The following is an 11,470-nucleotide window of genomic DNA, read 5'->3' on the forward strand; positions in this document are numbered from 1 at the left end:
CTGCTAGAAGTTTTCAGTACTAGTTGGACATGGACCAGGAAAAAAATGTGCTTCACCCTATTGAATGTCATCTCTCCACATAATAGCTGGCACATAATGCAGCAGACGCACAATGACACTGCCACTCTCACTGAGGGCCCCTCAGATGTCTGCATTACACATATGGACAAAGAGACTTGCTGTACTCCGTCACAACCGGACTTGTGCGGTACTCCGTCACAACCGGACTTCTGCGGTACTCCGTCACAACCGGACTTCTGCGGTACTCCGTCACAACCGGACTTCTGCGGTACTCTGTAACAAGTGGACTTCGGCGGCTGGTATCCTCCAATTGGTGGCCTCACACGTTGACGTCACACGTTTTGATGTGGCATTGAAACCCAGGCCCAGTAGCCATGGCCCTTTCCTAGGCTATTAATATCAGCCTGCAGCTGTCTGCATAGCCTATGCTGGTTATTAACCCCTTGAAGACGCGGCCCTTTTGCGTTTTCGTTTTTCGCTCCCCTCCTTCCCAGAGCCATAACTTTTTTATTTTTCCGTCAATATGGGCCGGGGGCTTATTTTTTTGCGGGACGAGTTGTACTTTTGAACGACGCCATTGGTTTTACCATGTCTTGTACTAGAAAAGAGAAAAAAAATCCAAGTGCGGTGAAATTGCAAAAAAAAGTGCAATCCCACACTTGTTTTTTGTTTGGCTTTTTTGCTAGGTTCACTAAATGCTAAAACTGACCTGCCATTATGATTCTCTAGGTCTTTAGGAGTTCATAGACACCAAACATGTCTAGGTTATTTTTTATCTGAGTGGTGATATAAAACTTAACTTTTACTAATTAATACAGATAAAAGTAAACAATGTCACCCAAAGTGTAATTGAAAAATAGGGGTACAGTCTCTTCCAAAAGACCTTAGAGACTCAGTGACCTCTAATAGGATTCCAAACTCCGCATATAGCAACACCTACGGAGTACAAATGGCCCAAGGTATAATATACAAATCTGCTGCAGGAAGAGGTATATAATAATAATCAGCAGCACGAATGCACATACACTTGGTTACATAAAAAACAATTAGTCATTTTGCACAATGGTGGCACATGATACAAACCGTGCCAGTTTCAATTACAGAATAATGGAAAAGGAACAGCCTCACCAATTCCACGATGGAGGCACAGGAGCGCTGGATAGTCTCCGGTCAGGAGTAAGTCCAGGAATTGATAGGAGATGACAATACCCTGTCGATCCCTATGGGGCTACCAATAAGCTATCCCCAAAGCTCCTGCCCTTACAAGGGCAGTCCACAACTACCCCTGCACTCACAAGCCCTGCACTCTCCCTGTGTCATAGTCCCAACACGTTTCTTCCAAGCTAAATCATCAGGGGACTTGCTTGTTTGAGGAGACAGAGTGCCTATGTGCTATGCTAGTGGACAAAAAAGTCTTGCCACCCTCTGTGCTATTTTGTGCTATCTGTGCTATCCTGCAAGATAGCACAGAGGGTGGCAGGACTTTTTCGTGATCTGGGGTTGGGTGAGGGATTATTTTTTGCGTGCCGAGCTGACGTTTTTAATGATACCACGTTTGTGGAGATACGTTCTTTTGATCGCCCGTTATTGCATTTTAATGCAATGTCGCGGTGACAAAAAAAACCCGTAATTCTGGCGTTTCGATTTTTTTTCTCGCTATGCTGTTTAGCGATAAGGTTAATGCTTTTTTTTATTGATAGATCGGGCGATTCTGAATGCGGCAATACCAAATATGTGTATGTTTGATTTTTTTATTGTTTTATTTTGGATGGAGCGAAAGGGGGGTGATTTAAACTTTTATATTTTTTGTTATTTTTTTCATATTTTTAAAAACATTTTTTTTTTACTTTTGCCATGCTTCAATAGCCTCCGTGGGAGGCTAGAAGCTGGCAACAACTAGATTGGCTCTGCTACATAGCAGCGATCATCAGATCGCTGCTATGTAGCTGAATTGCAGGATTGCTATTAGCGCCGACCACAGGGTGTTGCCTCTGACCCTTTGTTCTTCACTCAGCCAGGCTGTGCTGTTTTTCCTTAGATACTACGCTCTTCCTTCAGGCTGTGCTGTGTCTCCTGTGACACTACGTTCTTCCCTCAGTAAGTCTATGATGTGTCTCCTCTGACACCATGTTCTTCCCTCAGTCAGGCTGTGCTATGTCTCCTCTGACACAATGTTCTTCCCTCAGCCAAACTGTGCTGTGTCTCCTCTGACACTACGTTCTTCCCTCAGCAAGGCTGTGCTGGGTATCCCCTGAAAATATGTTCTTCCCTCAGCAAGGCTGTGCTGTGTCTTCTCTGACACTACTTTCTTTCCTCAACAAGGCTGTGCCGTGTCTCCTGACACTACTTTCTTTCCTCAACAAGGCTGTGCTGTGTCTCCTCTGACACTACTTTCTTTCCTCAACAAGTCTGTGCTGTGTCTCCTCTGACACTACTTTCTTCCCTCAGCAAGGCTGTGCTGTGTCTCCTCTGACACTTTCTTTCCTCGGCAAGGCTGTGCTGTGTCTCCTATGACATTACTTTCTTTCCTCAACAAGGCTGTGCTGTGTCTCCTCTGACACTACTTTTTTCCTCAACAAGGCTGTGCTGTGTCTCCTCTGACCCTACTTTCTTTCCTCAACAAGGCTGTGCTGTGTCTCCTCTGACACTACTTTCTTCCCTCAACAAGGCTGTGCTGTGTCTCCTCTGACACTACTTTCTTCCCTCAACAAGGCTGTGCTGTGTCTCCTCTGACATCACTTTCTTTCCTCAACAAGGCTGTGCTGTGTCTCCTCTGACACTGCTTTCTTTCCTCAACAAGGCTGTGCTGTGTCTCCTCTGACACTGCTTTCTTTCCTCAGCAAGGCTGTGCTGTGTCTCCTGACACTACTTTTTTTCCTCAACAAGGCTGTGCTGTGTCTCCTCTGACCCTACTTTCTTTCCTCAACAAGGCTGTGCTGTGTCTCCTCTGACACTACTTTCTTCCCTCAACAAGGCTGTGCTGTGTCTCCTCTGACACTACTTTCTTCCCTCAACAAGGCTGTGCTGTGTCTCCTCTGACATTACTTTCTTTCCTCAACAAGGCTGTGCTGTGTCTCCTCTGACACTGCTTTCTTTCCTCAGCAAGGCTGTGCTGTGTCTCCTGACACTACTTTTTTCCTCAACAAGGCTGTGCTGTGTCTCCTCTGACCCTACTTTCTTTCCTCAACAAGGCTGTGCTGTGTCTCCTCTGACACTACTTTCTTCCCTCAACAAGGCTGTGCTGTGTCTCCTCTGACACTACTTTCTTCCCTCAACAAGGCTGTGCTGTGTCTCCTCTGACATTACTTTCTTTCCTCAACAAGGCTGTGCTGTGTCTCCTCTGACACTGCTTTCTATCCTCAACAAGGCTGTGCTGTGTCTCCTCTGACACTACTTTCTTCCCTCAACAAGGCTGTGCTGTGTCTCCTCTGACACTACTTTCTTCCCTCAACAAGGCTGTGCTGTGTCTCCTCTGACATTACTTTCTTTCCTCAACAAGGCTGTGCTGTGTCTCCTCTGACACTGCTTTCTATCCTCAACAAGGCTGTGCTGTGTCTCCTCTGACACTACTTTCTTTCCTCAACAAGGCTGTGCTGTGTCTCGTCTGACATTACTTTCTTTCCTCAACAAGGCTGTGCTGTGTCTCCTCTGACACTACTTTCTTTCCTCAACAAGGCTGTGCTGTGTCTCCTCTGACACTACTTTCTTTCCTCAACAAGGCTGTGCTGTGTCTCGTCTGACATTACTTTCTTTCCTCAGCTAGACTGCACCGTGTCTCCTCAGCCACACTGTGTGTCCTCAGTCAGGCTGTGTTGTATCTCCTACAATCATTTTTCCAGATATCCCAAACAGCCTGAAAGGAGCTTCATGAGCCAAAATAACATTATCCCTGTCCTCTCCAGTTCAACCCCTATTCTTCCTGCAAACTTATTTTCTCTGATGAAGCCCCTTCAGACTGTCTGGGACAGCTGGAAGAATGATTGTCCAGAGAATAAAAGATGAGCGCTACCATAAGTCCTGTGTCATCCCAACAGCAAAGCTTTTTATAGAGCAGGCTTACTCATAATTTTGGGGGGGAAAAAACAGGCACCGGTAATTGTGGAGGATTTCAAATGACTGTCTAATATACTGTAAATAGAAACCTCCCCCCTTAAGAGGTATAAGATAATAATTAAAAGTAGACAAAATACAAACATTTCTGATTAGATACTGATTCTGGTAACTTAAAGGCTACAATCACCAAAACCTTTAGTAGTAAAAAGCACACAGTATGATAACAAAGGGCGTTGTGGTGAATATAGAGAGGGAATATATAAAACAATACACTCTCCCTATCAGGTAATCCCAAAAATTCACCCTACCTGAACTTTGTAGTCATCCCAAAGGTTGCAATGGATTGGTAGCTATATGGGGTTACCTTTCTCTATGAGAGATATTTTATCCCTGTTGGTTTCAATGACTATACCAATTTTACGTAGCATTTTGCACTAGGGTTAGCTATATGAACATATATCATACCTTATGTATTTTGGGTTTTTCTATGTTAGGGGACATTCACTCCTTGTCCTTTCTTTGGTAGATGTGTTTTTCTACATTCTCGTTGTTGATTGAAACATTTATCCACCTATAGGGGTTATTGATAACAAGGCTGCCTTGCAGTTTCCTAGGGTACGATGACGGTGAGAGATGGCGCCTATTCTACCTGGTTTCTTTATGGTGCCAGGAAGGGTGAAAGGAGATACAAATAAGTGTTATTTTAGATAACCCCTTTAATGCCCTTTAAAATAAGATTTTTTTGTTTGATGGATTTACCGGTATTTAAACTTTCTAGATTATTTTTTTAAAAGGCTAATTGAATTACTTAATAAATTAATAGGTAACAATTACAAATCCGAACACTTTTAACCCTATTACAATGTATTATAAAATAATTGCCGAAATTTTTGCAGACGGGATGAAGGTGGTAATTGAAAAAAGTTATAATCCAGATGACGTGTATAAAGTGTAGGGGCTAGATATCCAGCAACCTCCTAATGTAATTAGAGCATTAGATCTGCTATCAAAAAGTCAGAAACTAACTTTTTAATGATGGCCTTTGAAAGTGTCTCATGAATATTTTGTTAACCTTCTAAGAAAGAATTACTTTCCCAGAAAGTTCTGTCTGCAAATTTAATACAGACATTATTTTCATGTAGTTTTAACTAACAACAATTTAAAAAAATCATATTTTTACCCATTTTGTCTCTAATGTAAGATATTACCATGACTGCGATTTTTGGTACCCCATGTGAGGGTATCATGATGTAGGTACAGAAACCCTGATTCCAGAGATGTGTCACTTATTGGGCTGATTGCTGCAGCTTTGATAAAATCACTCATTTATCTTCTGCAGACCTTCCAGTTCTCTGAATACTGAGCTCTGTATAACCCCATCCACACCACTGATTGGCATCTTTCTGGTGGCAGGGTAAACAGAGGTCATGAATGTGGAGGACTACTTGGCAACATGTTTACTAGTCTTTTAGTGATTTTATCTAAACTACAGCAATAAGCCCAGTAAGTGACACATTGCTGGAATTAGGGTCTTTGTCTTTACATTATGTCCCTCTCTTTAAGAATTAAATTAAATCGGGTTTGTACCTTAAATGTGTTTTTGTTTTTTAATTTTTGATAATATTTTTCTACTACTCCATACTATTGTGTATCTTAAAAACAAAATTCAGAAACCTTACAGTTTTTACACTGGCCACTAAACCTTCTGTTAGACTCACACGTTCCCTTTTTTTACAGAAGACTTTTCAGAAGTTTCATTATCAGTAACTTATTATAGAAAGGATCACAATGAAATGTAATACCTTAAGGGTATGTGCACACGTCAGGATTTCTTGCAGAAATTTCCTGACAAAAAAACGGACATTTCTGCCAGAAATCCGCTTGCGTTTTTTTCGCATTTTTTATGCATTTTTTGTTCGTTTTTTTTTGCATTTTTTCCAAATGCATTAAATAGCGGGAAAAATGCGAAAAATCCACAAAATTAATGAACATGCTGCTTTTTTTACCGCGATGCGTTTTTTCCCGCGATGTGCACAAAAATTGCAGAATGCATTCTAAATGATAGGATGCATATGTCTGCGTTTTTAATGCGTTTTTATCGCGAAAAAACGTGAAAAAAATGCAATAAAACCTGAACGTGTGAACATACCCTAAAAGAGAACAGTAATCAGAATTCAACAATTCACAATAGTTGATGGCCACAGTTCATCCCCTTGCCATATCAGAGCATGCTTATGACAAGGGCTGCCACCAGGAATTTCAGGACCCCATTCTGGCAACTGGTTTAGCCCCCTTGAGTCTCCACCCAGGCTCCATCCCAGCTCTGCTTCCACCCCTCGAACCTTCCACATTCCCACCACCCACTCTTGGAAAAACTCCACTTCTGCAAAACGTCCTCACCGATCCTCACCAGTCCTCATTAACCTCTTTACCCCGAAGGTGGTTTGCACGTTAATGACCAGGCCAATTTTTCAATTCTGACCACTGTCAATTTATGAGGTAATAACTCTGGAACACTTCAACGGATCCCAGTGATGTGGAGAATTTTTTTTTTACATATTGTAATTCATAATAGTGGTAACATTTATTCGATAGGACTTGCGTTTATATCTGAAAAAAATGGAAATTTAGTGGGAATTTTGGAAATTTCACAATTTTCAAACTTTCATTCCCTCAAATCACAGAGATACAAGTGCTTCTCACAAAATTAGAATATCATCAAAAGGATAATTTATTTCAGTTCTTCAATACAAAAAGTGAAACTCCTATAATATATAGAGTCATTACAGAGAGATCTATTTCAAGTGTTTATTTCTGTTAATGTTGATGATTATGGCTTACAGCCAATGAAAACACAAAAGTCATTACCTCAGTAAATTAGAATAATTAACAACATACACCTGCAAAGGCTTCCTAAGCATTTAAAAAGGTCCCTAAAGGTACTGTCACACTAGACGATATCGCTAGCGATCCGTGACGTTGCAGCGTCCTCGCTAGCGATATCGTCCAGTGTGACAGGCAGCAGCGATCAGGCCCCTGCTGGGAGATCGCTGGTCGGGGAAGAAAGTCCAGAACTTTATTTCGTCGCTGGACTCCCCGTAGACATCGCTGAATCGTCGTGTGTGACACCGATTCAGCGATGTCTTTGCTGGTAACCAGGGTAAACATCGGGTAACTAAGCGCAGGGCCGCGCTTAGTAACCCGATGTTTACCCTGGTTACCATCCTAAAAGTAAAAAAACAAACACTACATACTTACCTACCGCTCTCTGTCCTCCAGCGCTGTGCTCTGCACTCCTCCTGCTCTGGCTGTGAGCGTCGGTCAGCCGGAAAGCAGAGCGGTGACGTCACCGCTCTGCTTTCTGGCTGCCCGGCGCTCACAGCCAGACCAGAGAAGCAGAGCGCCGAGGACAGACAGCGGAAGGTAAGTATGTAGCGTTTGTTTTTTTACTTTTTAGGATGGTAACCAGGGTAAACATCGGGTTACTAAGCGCGGCCCTGCGCTTAGTTACCCGATGTTTACCCTGGTTACCGGGGACCTCGGGATCGTTGGTCGCTGGAGAGCTGTCTGTGTGACAGCTCTCCAGCGACCAAACAGCGACGCTGCAGCGATCCGGATCGTTGTCGGTATTGCTGCAGCGTCGCTATGTGTGACGGTACCTTTAGTCTGCTTCAGTAGGCTCTACAATCATGGGGACGACTACTGTCTTGACATGTCCAGAAGGCTGTCATTGACACACTCCACAAGCAGGGTAAGCCACAAATGGTTATTGCTAAAGAAGCTGGCTGTTCACAGAGTGCTATATCCAAGCATATTAATGGAAAGTTGAGTGGAAGGAAAAAGTGTGGTAGAAAAAGGTGCAAACTACTGTTTGGACGCACTGCAGGTCTTGGAAGGAAAGGAGCGTCATTTGACTTTTTGAATGCTAAATATGAATGTTGAATGTTTTTCGAATGTTAAATTTCCTGGAATTATTAGCGGATGCCATGTTTAGAGAGCCCCTCATGCCTAAACAGTGGAAACCCTCCACAATTGACCCCATTTTGGAAACTAGACCCCGCAAGGAATGTATTTAGATGTATGGCGAGCACCTTGAAACCCCAGGTGCTTCACAGAAGTTTATAACATTGAGCTGTGAAAATAATAAAATTATATTTTCCTCACAAAAAGTGTTATTTTGGTCCTAAATTTTGCATTTCATAAGGGTAACAGGAGACATTGCACCATACAATTAGTTGTGCAATTTCTCCTAAGCATGCCGATACCCTATATGTGGGGGAATACTACTTTTGAGGCACAGTGCAAAGCTCAGAAGGGAAGAGATGCCATATTGGAGTTCAGATTTTGCTGGAATGTTTGGGGGTGCCATGTCACATTGGCAGAGCCCTTGAGGCGCCAGAACAACAGAAACCCCCTATATGTGAACTCATTTTACAAACTACACTTCCCAATTAATTCATCTAAGGGTGCAGTGATCATATTGACACCACATGTGCCTCACTGAATTTTATAGCACTGAGTGGTGAAGAAAGAATGAATTACATTTTTACCACTAAAATGTTGTTTTAGCCCCAAGTTTTTAATTTTTAAAAGCGCTAATAGGATTTTTTTTTTTTTTACAAAAAAACGAGGTTCACTTTTTCCTGAGTGTGCCAATACCCTATATGTAATTAGGAAATATTTTTCAAGCACAATGCAAAGCTCAGAAGGGAAGGAGCACCAGATTTCACTGTTATGATTTGCAGGTGCCATGACCCACTGGGAGAGCCCATGAGGTGCCAGAACAGCAGAACCCCCCATAAGTGATCCCATTTTACAAACTACACCTGTCAATGAATTCACCTAGGGGTGCAGTGATCATATTGACACCACGGGTGTGTCACAGAATTTTACACTATTGGGCAGTGAAGAAAAAATAACTACATGTTTAAAACTCAAATTTTGTTTTAGCCCCAGATTTTACATTTTCACATAGGACATGGGTAACTATGGCACCATATTTTGTCACTCAATTTCTACTGAAGGTGGCAATACCCCATATGTGGCTGTACAGTACTACATTACCATATAGAGAGACTCTGGAGGAACGGAGCGCTATTTTCCTCCTTGAGTGCAGATTTTCCTAGAACAGTTTGCAGACTCCATATACAGAGTCCCTAAATGCTAGAAGAGCAAAATACCCCATTTTGGAAATTATATCCCTTTGGGAATTTATCTACAGGTGTAGTGACGATTTTGACTCCATGGGTATTTTCCAGAAACAAGCAGCAATGGATGTTGCCCTGTGAAAATTTCAAACTGCCCCTGTAGTGACCAGTGCACTGTAGTAACTAGTACATTGCAGTCACCAGTACGTTAGACCAGCCCATGCTTCTGGGGACATGCACCTGTTAGGTAGGTGGGCTCTCATCGCTTCAGAAATGCCAAACATGTGGACGCTTATATGTGGTTTTGGTACACTGAAGGGCTCAGAAGGGAGGGGGGCATTTGGATTTGTTAGCTCAGAATTTGCTGAATTTCTTTTGGGGAGTGAGGAGCCATTTCGCTTTTCCAGAATGTTTGTACTACCAATAACTTGGAAGCCCGCTATATTTCCATTAACAGATGACAGACCTGAGTGAGGACTTACTTTTTGTGGACTGAGGTGAAGCTTTTATTGGGAACATTTTACATAACATTTGGGATCGCATTTATCCGGCACTCTATGCTGAGCACTTACTTTAGGGTTTCCATCTAAATCTCTGACTGACGTGATGCAGATGAAACCCCCGTGGAACCAATTCACTTAATGAGGCAGCAGAGTTACTCTGGACTCCGTTTGACCTCTGTTCAGCGGTGTCCTTCTTTTCAGAAGTCATCAACACATCCTTCTTTTCAAAAGTGCACAAAACTGTGGACTACGGCTCTTTTATGCAATCCTAAAAAGACAGACACCAGTGCTTCCATCTTCCTCATTATAGGGAATTTTCCACCAGAGGTTCTATCTGAATCACGTATTTCAGAGATTTACACGGAAACCCTGGTGCAAGCGCTCAGCGCAGAGCGCAGGATAAATGTGCGCCGAGCCTTACTGCAATCTTTGGCAGGCAAAATGAAAAACATCAACAAGAGGTGAAGAATTGGTTTTATTTATTTTTTATGCCATTCCTCATGTGGGATAAGTGATTAGACGACTTTATTCTTTAGGTCAGTGCAATTGCAGCAATACCAGATTTATATCGGGTTTTTATGTTTGGCCACTGTCACACACTAAAAGAAGCATTTTATTTCCAAAAATAGTTTTTGCATCACAATATTTTGAGAGATATTATTTTTCCATATTTTGGCCCACAGAGTCATGTGAGGGCTTGTTTTTTTGCAGGATGAGTTGACGTTTTTATTGCCACCATTTTCAGACACATGACATTTTTTGATCGCTTTCTATTCCAATTTTTGGGAGGCAGAATGACCAAAAACTTGCAATTTAGGAATTTTTTTTTTGGGGGGGTGGGGTTTATGATTACAGCAATACCACATTTATATTTTTTTTATGTTTTTTGCGCTGTTAAACAATAAAAACTATTTAATAGAAAAAATAATTATTTTTGCATCGCTTTAGTCTGAGAGCTTTAACGTTTTCATTTTCCCGCTTATGTTCGGCGATATGATGATATAGCATTGTCTTTTGCAGCGTCCCAGAGATCTGGTTGTTGCAGTATGACACTCTGCCACTAAGGGGAGTGATGGTACGTCTGATGGCACTGAAGGAATTCTACTGACCAGGTATCACCAGAACACATTACACTTCACACTCCGGCCACTAGGGGGAGAAAAAGGCTTTATTTATTGGGCCACTCCTCACACTGGTAAAACTAGGGGCTTGGGAGGAAGTTAGTCAGAAGCTGACTGGGTTGGATTCAGGCAACATCCCGTGGCAGGGGGTGTTGCGGGGAGAAGACACAGGGGGGTCCCTGTCAGGCGTGGGAACCTGGCAGGAGCCTAGCGAACAGAACAGAACGTTACGGAACCGCACCTGCACTTCCTTGCGGCGGTATCCTAAGAAAGAGATAAGAAAGGTGGAACAGTGTAAACGAGATCAAGCAAAAAGGAGTACCAGTAAGAGTCGTGCCGTGAGACCGAGGCAACATCCTACTGAGGCGTGTAGCAGGTGGCCGGAACACCGCGGGAGTAACTGACTTCAGGCCTTACTTCGAACTCCGCAGGACAGTTAATTATAGGTTGGCTGTCTACCTTAAATTTCCTAAGAAGACATAGGGGGCAACATTGGGAGAGGGGCGTCTCTTGGGTCCCGGAAGACTTCCAAGCCTTCCCGTCATACAGGTGCGTCCTAGCCAAAACATACCTGGGGGACGAGAAACTAGTAACATCTGGAACTAAAGAGAGAGAGAGCTGGGGC

The sequence above is a fragment of the Ranitomeya imitator genome, chromosome 2 (assembly GCF_032444005.1).
Source record: "Ranitomeya imitator isolate aRanImi1 chromosome 2, aRanImi1.pri, whole genome shotgun sequence".
NCBI classification, from domain to species: Eukaryota; Metazoa; Chordata; class Amphibia; order Anura; family Dendrobatidae; genus Ranitomeya; species Ranitomeya imitator.